This window comes from Pipistrellus hanaki (genome assembly GCF_964339955.1).
Source record: "Pipistrellus hanaki genome assembly, chromosome: 7".
In the NCBI taxonomy this organism is placed as follows: domain Eukaryota; kingdom Metazoa; phylum Chordata; class Mammalia; order Chiroptera; family Vespertilionidae; genus Pipistrellus; species Pipistrellus hanaki.
Window position 1 is genome coordinate 38,270,143 of NC_140509.1, and position 13,917 is coordinate 38,284,059.

General features: G+C 38.4%; 1 long non-coding RNA gene across 1 annotated transcript in view; it reads right to left on the reverse strand.

Moving 5' to 3' along the window:
• Positions 1-3,650: 3,650 nt before the first annotated feature.
• LOC311625989 overlaps positions 3,651-13,917 on the reverse strand; it is a 31,225-nt gene continuing 20,958 nt past the window's right edge. Inside the window, exons 2-3 of the long non-coding RNA XR_014795605.1 lie at positions 6,415-6,578; positions 3,651-5,070 (exon numbers count right to left, since the gene is read on the reverse strand). This is a non-coding gene — a long non-coding RNA (uncharacterized lncRNA). The remainder of the gene's footprint in view (positions 5,071-6,414; positions 6,579-13,917) is intronic.

Consider the following 13,917-nt stretch of genomic DNA (forward strand, 5'->3'; position numbering starts at 1 on the left):
GGAGACAGAGCTTTGGGCATGAATCTCCTGACTCCGCACTTGCTGCAAGTAAATGGACTACCTTGTGACAACCCTGTCTCATTCATAAACAGAGCACCCCAAACGGCAAGTCCTTTGAGTCCAGTGACACACCCATGCCCTTAACTCCTAATCCAGGAGGGAAAGCTACCATAGGGGCCTTCCTGGTGGGGAGCACAATGTCAGGAAGCAGGCAGGCATGCCATTGCCCTGTAGGAAGCAGGAAAGGACATGGCACTTGGAGAGCACAGTTTAAAAAGCAAGGACCTAGAATCTAGGTCCTAGATCAGTGGCTTTCCATCTTTATGCCATAACCGAACCACCTAGAGAGTTTTAAAAATCACTCGTGACTGTATTAAGAATGGTGGATTTAAATGGTCTGAGTTTTGTATAAGATTTTTTTTTGCTCAAGGAACCCAGATGATTCTAATTTTCGGTCAAGGGTGAGAACCACCAGTCTAGAATAATGGTTCTCAAAATTGGCTTGCATCAGAGTATTATTTTAAGCTGGTTATTTTTAAGGAATAAAAAGCTCAAAAAAACATTTGGCCTTCTCCCCAACTGCCTAAATTTAGATAGAGGAGCTGTTCCAGGAAAGGAGATATCAACATAGATAACTATAAATTAACATGAACTAAGGTGTGATAGGGAGGAACTTGTCAAGGCCCGTTTCATTAAAGTCCTCTCCGTGTTTCATTGTTCAAGATGGCCCCGCAAACACTTATTTACCAAACTTTTGCTTTAACATTGCCTTCCTGCCCTTTGAAGTCCCAAACCACAAGCCCCCTTCTCTTTAGCTCAAGGTAGTATATGAGTCTCAACTGCCCAATGCATCCTTGGGCCCCATATTCTTATGGAACCCTCCTATGTACATTCATAATATATTTGGGGATTTTCTCCTGTTCATCTGTCTAGTGGTAATTTGATTGTTAGCTTAGCCAGAAGAACTTCGAAAGTAGAGAGGAAAACATTTTTCCCCCTTACACAATAAGTAAGTGTCAAGTATTTAGAACAGTGCCCGCCACATAATAAGCACTCAACAGATTGTATCCTTTTCCTTCAATATCTAGTTCAATATCATCTTGTGAAGCTTCCCTTACTCCTCACACAGTTATTTATCCCTTAATTTATTTAAAATATTTGCCGAAACCGGTTTGGTTCAGTGGTAGAGAGTCGGTCTGCAGACTGAAAGGTCCCAGGTTCAATTCCGGTCAAGGGCATGTACATTGGTTGCGGGCACATCCCCGGTAGGGGGTGTGCAAGAGGCAGCTGATGGATGATTCTCTCTCATAGATGTTTCTATCTCTCTATCTCTCTCCCTTCCTCTCTGTAAAAAATCAATAAAAATATGTTAAAAAAATAAAATAAAATATTTATTAAACATTTTGTATATGCTAAGCCTCAGGCTTAGGCCCTAGTTGCATAAACTTAGGAGGAGAAACAGCCAATAACAAGTAACGAAGTTGGTGATTACAAAATCTGAAGTGTGAGAGCAATGAGTAACATGAAGACTGTTTTAAAATATTTAGAATTTTTTTAATTTTATTTTTTTCTTAATACTTGGTATGCTTTTACGGCAGGCAGTTAGACAGACGTGAGCAGAGCATGGACAGGGGCCAGGTACAGGTCACCAGGGTGGAAAGCCTTGAGTGCCTAGTGAAGGTCAAGTGTAGGATGGAACCTCTCCCCCAGGCTGACCTCCTCCCTCTGCATATCACTAGGCATGCGGTTTGGACCCTCTGACCTTTCCTCCCTGCAGATAACTACCAGGCCTAGGCCTCAGTTGTGTTTCAGCACCAGGCTCAGCAAAACAACAAAGCCAGCCAGCCACCTCCAGGCCAGGTGTATGAAATAATGATCCCCTGCCCTGATGCTCAGTGGAGGCCCAGACCCTGAAAGGACACAATTGGGAAACTGCTGAATAGTCTATTAAAATCTTGCCAAAACCAGTTTGGCTCAGAGGTAGAGTGTTGATCTGTGGACTGAAAGGTCCCAGGTTCGATTCCAGTCAAGGGCATGTACATTGGTTGCGGGCACATCCCCAGTAGGGGGTGTGCAAGAGGCAGCTGGTTGATGTTTCTCTCTCATCGACGTTTCTAGCTCTCTATCTCTCTCCCTTCCTCTCTGTAAAAAATCAATAAAATATATTTAAATAAAAATAAAAATTTAAAAAAAGTATATATTTTTTTAAAAAATCTTTCCCTGGAACCTTCCTTGAAATCTCCACCCTTAAAACTCTTGGGCCTTGCTCGTGCTCCTTAGTGGTTAGAGTGTTAGCCCACGCACCAAAGGATCATGGGTTCAATTCCCCATCAAGGGTACCTACCTGAATTGCAGGTTCCATTCCTAGCCTGGTTGGAGCATGTGTCACTCTCACATGGATGTTTCTCTCTCTCTCCTCCCTCCCTTGTACTGTATCTAAAATCAATGGAAATATATCCTTAGGTGAGGATTAACAAAACAAAAAAAGACAATGAATACTGAAAGGATAGTTTTTTTAATTTGGAAAAATATGCTCCAAAACTATTAATAGTTTGTTTTATTTTATACTTCTGTAATGTCTGAAGGTTGAATAGAATATATATTACTTTTATATTCAGAAAAAAAAAATCTAAAATTTGGAATATACTAAGAGGGGGTGTATATAATTAAAGTAATACACCTTAAAATTTTAGGAACCTCTTTTTTTGTTTTGTTTTTTGTTCCAAATGTAGTTTGATATGACAATTTCATTAATCCTCATCACCTTCCTCTAGTTTGGATACTTGAAAATCTCTGACTGCTTGCCAGCAGTCACTGGAGCCAACCACATAATGCAACTCTGAGACAAGGAGGGCAAGTTTCATAATACTGTAGTCTGCCAAACACCTCTGTGGATCCACCCTACTCTTCTTACTTTGCAAAAGCTGGACTAAAAACTAACTAAAAAACAAACAAACTTAAGATAAAAATTAAACTTAAAAATTTACACTGAATTTACCATTTAACCCCAACTCACCTAAAGACTAGATATTCATGATTTAGTTAATAAATAACTGCTTTTCCAATGTAACATGATGCTAAGAGTAATTCTGTGTGGCTTTTTACTTCTCAATCTCTGTTTGAAAGTACTAGTACCCAGTAAGTATGACTTATTTCAAGCAAAGTTTTTCAATCACGAAAAAATGTTTCAAAAAACTACTTAAATTTCTTCTTAGAATGAATAGCTAGTTATTGCTTTTAAATTGTCATTGGTTTCTGACACTGGATTAAATTATTTATCTTAATACCTCAAATTATGAAAAATGGTGAATCAAAATATCACAAACACTCTGACATGGATACCCCCAGACCACTCTCCCGGGAGCGCTGTTCAGGCAGCTCAGAGGGGCACAGGCCTCTGCCCCATGACGTAGGGTCCCTTGTCTGCAAGGTTGGAGAGAAAGCGGGGGCGGCCTCCTACAGCTCCTCGGAGTCCCATGGACAATGACTGTGGACACAAACCAGGCAGGAAGCATCTGTGGGAGGGTGGGGGGTGGGGGTGGGGCAGGGTCACAAACACAAAAAGAGCCTTATTAAGTTGCTTTGTTTAATTTGAATTTTAAGAAACAGAATGTTCTTGTTTTTTAGAGATCAACTCAAAACACACCGACCTTGTTTACTTGGAGCTCACGCGCTATCTGGTTGGCATCCAGTGACCTGCCAAGAGTATAACTAAGCCGGCATTAAGGCCCCAACCAGCAGTCTGTAGTATCACCAGAAGCTTGGCATTTCCAATCCAGCTCTAAGCCGAAGCTTCTAATGGCGTGGCAGAGCGCCGGGTCTCCAGACCTTCAGGTTTATGGGCGAGGGAGAGTGCGGGTATGAAAGCTTGTAGTCAGGAGGCTTATACAGGAGACTCATTCACAGTGAAGAGACCTGACAGAAAGCACAGAAGCACGGTGGAACGTTGAAGAACCAAAATAAATTTTGCCACGGTAGAAACAGCAAGACCAAACCATTTTCTGAAGACGTGGTCTAATTTTTGAGGGAAAATTGAGGAAACTTTGAGCAGGAGAGCATAATTGTATTATATAAATTTGGTAGGAGAGTTGTTAAGTCACTTCGGGGTTTTGAAAATAATCAGGCTTGGGTACTTGTTTTTCACCCAGATCCATTTAATCATTCAAGGTTTCCACATTAGAGTAGAATTTATACGGACATAGGAACCTTAATTATATGTACTTGCTTATTTCCAGGCTGTTTATAGTCAAATTTGAGATAGGTATTGATGACTAGGACCATAGATAGAAGAAAAAAAAAAAAGTTGGAGGAAGTAGCCAGTCATTTGTCCTTAGCTTCTGCCAGCCTCCTCTCCCCACCCCCACAGACTGTTGTATCACCTGAAAAAGCAGATTCTCAGAACACTTTCCTCTCCCTACACCGCGCAGCCTGCTCCGTCAGGCCTCCCTTGGGCTTCAGGGAGACCTGAGACCTTCCTGCCCCGCCCTGGCCTTCGTGTGGTGCAGAATGAGGGCACGTTCTACCCCGTGAGCCAGGACTGCACAGACTCCGATAGCCTCCCCCTCACCCCTTACCTCTCCTTCCTTATTTAAGCCGCTCTGGATGCAATGGAAAAACACAAGGAGCAAGAAGAAGTGAAAAAGCCCTGCTGAGCAGAAAAGGGAGGGAACTTCCTGAGCGCAGGCAAAGTTAGGGCAAAACTATGAAATGGCTCTGTTACGCAGGATTATCAAAACGCCCACGAGCTCTTGGAATTAAGTTCAGAACCAGCTCTTGGATTTTCAGAGAATCAAAGCTTTAAAGTTTTCTAGGTCAAGTCTCAGAGACCGTGATTCACACTTTGATTTGTTTGCCCTGTCTACAGGGAAGCTGATAATACAACTTTAGAAGTTATATCACTGGATACAAATATTAAGTCACCTGGATTTTGTTATATATAGTTTTGTTTGCAATTATCCTGATAACATCTGCTGGAGAGACAGGAAATCTGTCTCAGGAGGATAAAATCGTTTTTGTGGTTTCTTTTCATAACTCTTTCTTCCAATCTGTATATTTTCTTCATAAGCAGATCTGTGCATAGAAAAAAAAAAAGGGCATAAGAACAAAGTCAAATAAATATTAAATCTTCTTGTAGTTTTTGAACAATTAAAGAGCAGTGGAGAGAGAGAGGCAAACAGTAATTTAATGCTCTTGTACCTAAAAATCCCACATTTTTATATGCCCTTCTCCCAGCTCCCATACCTCAAGGAAGATAATATATCACATTCCCCTCCCCCGCAACCCAGTGATATGGTCTACTGTGTTTAAGTTCCTTTTGTTTCCCCGTTCTAGTTATGACAATCTTTACAACCTATAATGTTCCCACAGGAGGAAGAGCATTTAATAAACCCAGACTATTGTAAAACTGAAATCTCCCTAGATTCCTTTTAGAAATTTATATATAAATATTCTAACACATGCCAGTTATTTCAAAACCATTAATTTCAGCAGATATAAATGTAAATATACAAACATAATAGGTTTTCTTTTCAGAAATCTCCTTATTTCAACAGTCATTTAATGAAATTAATGAAATTGATAAAACCTAACAGTTTTAGCTTTTTAAAAAAATATATTTTATTGATATTTTACAGAGAGGAGGAAGGGAGAGAGAGAGAGAGAGCTAGAAACGTCGATGAAAGAGAAACATTGACCAGCAGCCTTTTGCACAACCTCTATTGGGGATGTGCCTGCAACTAATGTACATGCCCTTGACCGGAATCGAACCTGGGACCTTTCAGTCTGCAGTCCGACGCTCTCCCACTGAGCCAAACCGGTTTCGGCCAAATCTAACAGTTTTAATAAGATGTTGATAATATTTCTCTCCATTTAACTTATTAAAATGAAATAGAAACAATATGTTATAAAGAAAAACTTGGGGTGGGGGAGACAGTTGTTAGAGAACCAAGAAACTAGGTAATTTTTTTTTTTTTTTTTTTTTTTTAAATAAGTCACCTGTAAGGATGGTTTTGTGAAAATATGCTACTCTTAGTCTGAAATACTACGGATTTGCTGACATCTACACTAAAGGCCATTTCAGTAACATTGAAGTTATAACATCATTTTCCCTGGCTGTAGATAAGGTCATTTTTTATGTATTCATTACCTATTAATATGTAAGAAATTACCATACAACCTAGTGGCCTACATTTATCTCACAGTTTTTTGTAGTTCAGGAATCCAGAGGCAGCTTGGCTGGGTACCTTGGCCCAGGTCTCTCACAAGACAAGTTCTTCAAATTTCCACCGTGCCTTTGTGCTTTCTGTCAGGTCTGTTCATCATGAATGAATCTCCTGTATATCTCTCCTGAGTACAACCTTTCATACGCATACGCTCCCTCTCCCATAACCCAGGGTCTGGACCTCTGCCACTCACCTCTGCCAGAGTCAAGGCGATGGCCAGGGCTGTTTTCATCTCAAGGCTCAACCAGGGGAGAATTAGATGCCAAGTTCACTGACATAGATGTCAGCAGGATTCAGTTCCTGATTGGCCTTGCTTATTACATTGGACTCTCTATAGAGCAGAGCACCCATAACTTGCTTCATCACAACAAGCAAGCAAGAAGTGTGAGAGTTGGGGGTGGGGGGGTGGGAGAGAGAGAGAGAGAGAGAGAGAGAGAGAGAGAGAGAGAGAGAGAGGGAGGGAGGGAGGGAGGGAGGGAGGGAGGGAGGGAGGGAGGGAGAGAGGGAGGGAGAGGGAGGGAGAAGCAAAATGGAAGTCAGTCTTTTATAACCTAATTTCAAAAGTGACATCCCATTACTTTTGCCGTATTCTATTCTTTTAAATCAAGTCACTAGATTTAGTCCTCACTCAAATAAGACTGCACAAAATGTGGGAATACTAGGAGGCAAGGATCTTTGAGAACCATTGTAGGGACTGCCGACCACATCTGATGTAGGAAATTATTTATAACTCCTGGCCTTTTTGAGATAGCAACATTTTTGGATAACCATTTTCAAAAGTTGAAAGTTTTAGAAGAGTGTAAAGGGAATCAAATACAAGGTGACAACAAATGACTAGACTTCAAGCAGGGAGCACACAATAGTGTATCCACATGTTGTATTTTAAAGTTGTACATCTGAATATGATATTAACCAAGGATACCCTAATAAATTTAATAATAAAAAAGTGGACTTACCATAATTTTAAAATGCGTTCTATTTTTTTATTCTGAATATTGAGAAAAATTTTTTTTCAGTAATTTCTTTTATACATTTTAAAAATAAGTGCCTACTTTTAACTTATTAATAATAAATATTGATATATCTAAAACACTTTTTTGGCTAAATAAAGTTAAGGAGAGTTAGAGGGGGAAAATCAAATAAATAATATATTTTTATCAAAATATATTTTAATTTAGAGCTAGATAATATAAGCTCCTTGACACATGGATCATATAATAAGTCCCATTTTGCAAATAAAATAAAGGGCATTTATAGATGAGCATTAAAATTGTTTCCAAAAAAATAAGCAAATCCACAAAAATATCTAGTCAATTCTTTGAAAAAATGTTTCCCTTCTCCATTTCAGTCTCAATAAAATATTTTTGTATATTTGTTGATGTCAAAACTTGAAGTGTCTGTGCATTTTTCTATGGAGGGAGTTAATAGCATCCATGAGATTTTCAAAACACAAAGTATCGTTATTGTATACAACAATAATTTAGGCACTGAATTCCCATACTGTCTCATAAATTTGCTTCATATATCCAAAAGATAAAAGCAAAGCAAAATTTAATGGATTTTCTTTTAAACTGCCCATTTTATCAGTTTAACTAGTGTTGAACTCACACTCATTCAATAGATATTTATTCAGTATACTAGAGGCCATCAACAGTTATAAGCAATGGAAATACAAGTCCCATTCTCAAGGAGCTCACACGTCTGGGGGTAAATGGTAGCAGACAATAAAGACAGTAACGTATACAATACTGGGTGTGCTAAGTGCTGTGAAGAAAATAAGCAGGTTATATATCTGAGTTCTTCGAAGCTTTAATGGGAATATACACCCACCTTCAATCAGCCCTTTTGGTCTTGCATGAAAGCTTTTAATGTCAATATAATGCACTCAGTCAAGTCCAGCAAATATTTATCTAGCTCTTACTATTGGCTAGGTCAGTGGTCGGCAAACTCATTAGTCAACCGAGCGAAATATCAACAGTACAACAATTGAAATTTCTTTGAGAGCCAATTTTTTTAAACTTAAACTTCTTCTAATGGCACTTCTTCAAAATAGACTCGCCCAGGCCTTGGTATTTTGTGGAAAAGCCACACTCAAGGGGCCAGAGAGCCTCATGGGGCTTGCGAGCCACAGTTTGCCAACCATGGGGCTAGATGATGAGGTGAACAAGCTACTCAGAGAAGTTTACTGTCTGGGCATGGAGGGTCCCTAGTACCCTTCTGGGCTGAGTCAGGGGTTCCCCTCTGTGACCACATAATAACCTGGGCACACATTTATGGTGCTTACCTTCAAATCACATCTAAGTGTCTCTCTTTCGCACTTGATTGCAAGCTCTTTGACAGCCAGGCCTACACTTTATTAATCTTTGAATCCCTCATGCTTGGGGCTTAGTGGTTATTGACCTGCATGTGAAGAGATAGGCTAACTGAGAGATTGAGTGTGCCCAGGACTTTTCTCTGGCTTCATCTGGAGCAGTAAGATTCAGAATGACATTTTTCTCTTAGGTTGCAGTTCAAAACAACGAATATCATTGATATGAAATCTGACATGGTGTAAAAAATGTTTTAATCAAGACCATATGCATTCTTTCCAAGGAAAACTAGTTAGCAACACATTGTCATGTTTTATCCAGCAAAGAAATCATTCTTCTTCTCAGACTCCTCCCTCCTTCTGGCCCTGGGCCCATGTAACAGCTCCACACCTCATGTTCAGTCTCCATTCTTGCTCTGAAATGAGAAGTGACCTGGAGAAGTGGAGGGAGGAGTACCATGCTGTGAAGGTGATGAGTCCTGCTTTTGCTTACTTCACTGGCAAATTTTAGAAGAAAGATACTGTTAAGTTTTAGGCTACATTTCCAAAAAAAAAATCATTCCAAGGTCAGGTCTCCTTTATATATATATAAAAATTCAAATTAAACTGAACTTCTCACAGTCAGTGTGTTCTTTGTATATATTGTATTAGAAACAATTATATCATGTAACCATTTCTTTCCGAATAAGGCCTAATTCTCTGTACACACCCAGCAAAATGTATGTTTTTTTATTCTCAATTTTTCTCTAAGGCAAATGCTTTCCCACACTCAGACATGCATTAATGGTCCTTTGAGTATTCATTTTATGCCAAATTTCAGAGTTATAAGTCTAAATGATTTTGTTTATTTTTTTAAAACTTGCATTATAGCAGAAAAAGAATATTATTTTTTTCATGCTTGACTGACTCAATTAGTCATTATTTCTATGAATTCTTGAGAAATTGCTTTTAAACTAAGAAGTAGAAGGAGAAATTCCATCAGAAAATTCTATTTTTTGAGAATATAACAAATATGAAGACATGGAATCAAAAGCCTTCATCCTTTACCATATTAATACAACTATCATATGTCACTGTTGCCAGGAAAGGAGTTTGGGTTTAAATTAAATTCAATAATAAATGAGTAGCTCTGTATCACCCTGGAGGGAAATCTTTAATAGAAGTAGGGCTCTATCCTTGTCTTTATTTTTTAGTGCTCATCAACTTTTTAGATGAAAATGTAAAAGGCATAACCTTTTTTAAAGTATTGATATGCATTTTTATAACTTTTCTCCTAGTTATAAAAATTGCACATGTTTAATACAGGTAATTTAGAAGACACAGGTAAGTATCCTCCATAGTAATATGAGTTTTCTTTCTTATGGGATAATTATACCTCACTACTGTCGTTAAGCCAAGGCTAGATGACATCCATCCAGGAGCTAAATTATGCTAAAGAAAGGATTCTTGAACTGAGTTGGATATTGGACTATATCCAGCTCTGAGATTGGGTGATTCCATGGTAGAAGCAGCCCATTCATAATTGGAACCAGTTCTGTAACTGTTTATTTTGGAACTAACATAGAAGAAAGAAAACTTTTTCTAAAAATGTTGCTTGGAACCCAAGAATGTGAATTTACACAATTGTTAAGACATTATCCTTTAATCCTAGCTGGATGGTGTGGAAGGTGCACACAAAAGTACATTTGTGTTTCAAATGCAACAGCTCCTATAGTCCACAAGTAAAAAATAAAAACAAAACTTTCAAACTATAAAGTAAGCAAATTGCACAGGGATTGGGGTGATAATTGGGTGAGTGTCAAAGTATCCTATATAATAAAAGGCTAATATGCAAATCAACCAGACAGCAGAATGACTGGTTGCTATGACACCCATTGACCACCAAGGGGCAAATGCTCAACTGCCTTCGTGGCAGGGCTAAGGATGTCCAAACTGTCAGCTGGACATCCTCCAAGGGTTCCCGGACTGTGAAAGGGTGCAGGCTGGCTGAGAGATAACACACCCCCCCCTTGCCCTGAGTGCACCGGGCCTCTAATCTATCTATCTTTCTATCTATCTATCTATCTATCTATCTATCTATCTATCTATCTATCTATAATATGCTAAGTGTCCCTCTGTCCAATCATCACTATGATGTGCACTGACCACCATGGGGCAGATGCTCAATGCAGGAGTTGCCGTGATGCACACTGGCCATTTTCAAAGAAATGGCACCATGGACCTGGCACCAACAAAGCAACACTTGGCTTCTCCCAAGTGGGACACAGGCCTCACCACCACCCCGGAGCGACAGCCCACCAAATTGCAGCCAACACTGTTGAGACCCCATGGTGCAAAATGCAGCCCACAGCTCATTATATATAATATATATATATATATATATATATATATATATATATATATATATATATTTATAAATAGGCTAAGTTGACTCATGCATGTATGATATATATAAAGCTCTCGCTGGCGCCAATTGCATGCATGTGTTTCGATCTGTCATTGTTGATTGTGAATTTGATTGACACTTGTATTATAGAGAAAGGGTGAATAGTGATATTAAACTGTTTCTTCTAATTAACTTCCGTTCATTGTGCATGAATCCATGCACTGGGCCACTAGTAGTTTATATAATGAACTCTGCAAAGGAGCCAAATAATGGATTGTGGTTGAAACCCAGATATTGGCAATGTCCCAGGAGTCATGGTTGGAAAGAATTAATCTACCTACCCATGTTTCCCTGAAAATAAGACATCCTCCAAAAATAAGACCTACTGAATGGAAAGATAAGACATCCCCTGAAAATAAGACCTCGCTCAACTTTGGGAGAAAAAAATTATTATAAGACACTGTCTTATTTTCGGGGAAACAGGGTATTAGAGTATTAATTTTTATAGGGTAAACTGATACAAATCACCTCAAAATGAAAATGTTATTTTTAAGCTATCCATCACCTTGCATCTTGAATACATTTAAAATTATATTTGCATGATATGATTCTAAATATATTTAGAATTTTTAAAATTAATCACTGAAGGGGTCAATGTAAACAAGATACTCGTGAGCAACTTGTTAACCAGAAATGTTTACTTCAGAAAGTAGTTACATTTGAATTTGTGAATAAAATATATTATTCAAAGAGATTACTTATGGCATAGAGGTAAAACAATAAGCCATGGCTTCTAAAAGATCATAAGGGACTAACTTTGTGAACGATTTTTTTCTGAAATCTCAAGCACTTCCTAATTTCTGCTAATTCTTTTTGGTTTACCCTTTTAATGCTTAAAAATAAGATTTTTCTATATAATATACTTAAAAGTCTATGCTGAGTTCAGTAGTTATTCATGTGAAATTAATATGCTTCTTAATTGATATAAAATTAGTATGGAAAGCAAGTTATAATATATTTGTAGAATATAAAATATTAGCATGTTTGGTCAAATATCGTAACACAAAGATGACTTGTATCCAAAGGAATCATAACATGGTTGAAAGTGAAAAAGTCAAACAAATTTAGGGCAAGGTAGATGGGAACTAAAAATGCATTTACAAAACTGGATTAAAAGAGTCTTTTTCATATGTGCATCTGGCACAGAGAATTTGCCTGGCCTGTTAATTTGCTTCCTTACTGTTTATTATATGTTCAACTTGTGGAATAGGAAATGTAGTTATATAGTTGTGTCTTGTATTCCACTATAGACATGTCCCTTAAAAGTGTAAACTGAAATTTTATAAACTAAATATGTGAAATGGATTCTTGGAATTGGCTTTAGAAGTAGTAGCATATGATAACCTTATGAGTACTACACTGTATAAACCTGAATTGTTTTGAGTAAATTTTGCTTAAACAAATAAACCTTTTTAACCATTGAGTAATGGGCCATATCTGCTTGGCATGATTTTCAGACTAAAAAGGCAGTTTATGACAACTCCTTATTCAGACCAATTATGAAATAAACTGCTAAAATTCACTTATTCTTAGGTGTCAGTGTAGTAGGATCTGAAACCGGGTTTTCCATTATTCTGCCTTGGTTGACTACAACACTGCAAACTCTTGAATTAGAAACAGTAAGTGTAGTTAATTCAAAATAAGTATTCCTTCATAGAAACACCCTGCTCAAAGTTATTAAAATTGAATCATCACTTGGAATAACTTATCACTGCACAATTCTCAAGAGAAAATAGGGATGGAATTATTGAAAACAAGTGGAAAAAAACATGACAGTGATTGTCATTGGAGAAAAAGCCAAATCAAACATAGGGGAGAGCCTAGCATCTGGGAAAAAGCAGCTGCATGCTCATGGCTTCATAATTCCTCCTGGCAGGGCCCTGTGCAGCTTTACTTCAGACCGAGGCTGGCTGCGGTATGCCAAAATGCTCTTATTCTGCTGAAACACACTTGCCAAAATTGTTATCTTTCCCCCCACAATATATGCTAGTTTTTCTTTCCTCCTCTGTGTATCCCACATTCTTAAATATACCCCCCATTGTCATAAAGACAAAAGTTGATTTTTCTTTCAGTAAAGCCAATTGTCAAGCACAGATGGCCTATGACTTTCCTCCTACGTGCCCCATACCGTCCCACTCGCTGACCCCAGCCCTTAGAAAACCTTGCCCTCTCTGCCTCGGTGAAGTTGAGTTTGCAGTTAGTTCTCCATCTCTCTCTCCGAATAAAGTCCTTGAATAAAGTCCTCCTGGCCTTTTAACTCTGTTTGGTATGGTATGTTGTACGTACGTTGATACCAATTTTTAGAAAATGAAAATAGTCTTTCAAAATACTGTCTTAGTTTATGCTGAAAACGGTTTGATGCTTTCTTAAGATAAACCACCTATTGCATTGTCTACATAAGTAATCCTCTAGTCATGTGAGCAAACTGAAATGGTTTGATTGTAAAGGTAAAATCCGATCCCAGCTATGCCTGATGCTGCTTCCACACTACACATACCTATCACCCAGTTTCCCTGCCCTGCCCTGGAACCATGATGGGAAAAGAAGCCAAGTGCTGCTGCTATTGTTTTTTCCCCCCATTTTTATCTAGAACACTTTCTTCTGGAACATCCTCTCACTCTAGCTGCACATCAAAATAAGCCCCACCTAGGCCCGGAATGATTGACCTGGTTCAGTGATCTATATCTGTTCTGATTTGCATTCCAGCCAAGGCCACTCTCAGCCCAAATCTACACTGTCAGGTTTCCTAGAATTTATATTCTCTGCAAATCTCAGGAAGTTAATCATCATGTCTTTTGGCTTCTTCTCAACATTTGGCCAAAGTTGAACTATATTAATAAAAAATATTTTCTTCTCACAAAGGAAATCCAATGGCTTGTAGAGAGAAAACTCCTCAGGGTAATTTTCTTTCCTTTCTTGGTGGCATCACAGGACCTTTACTT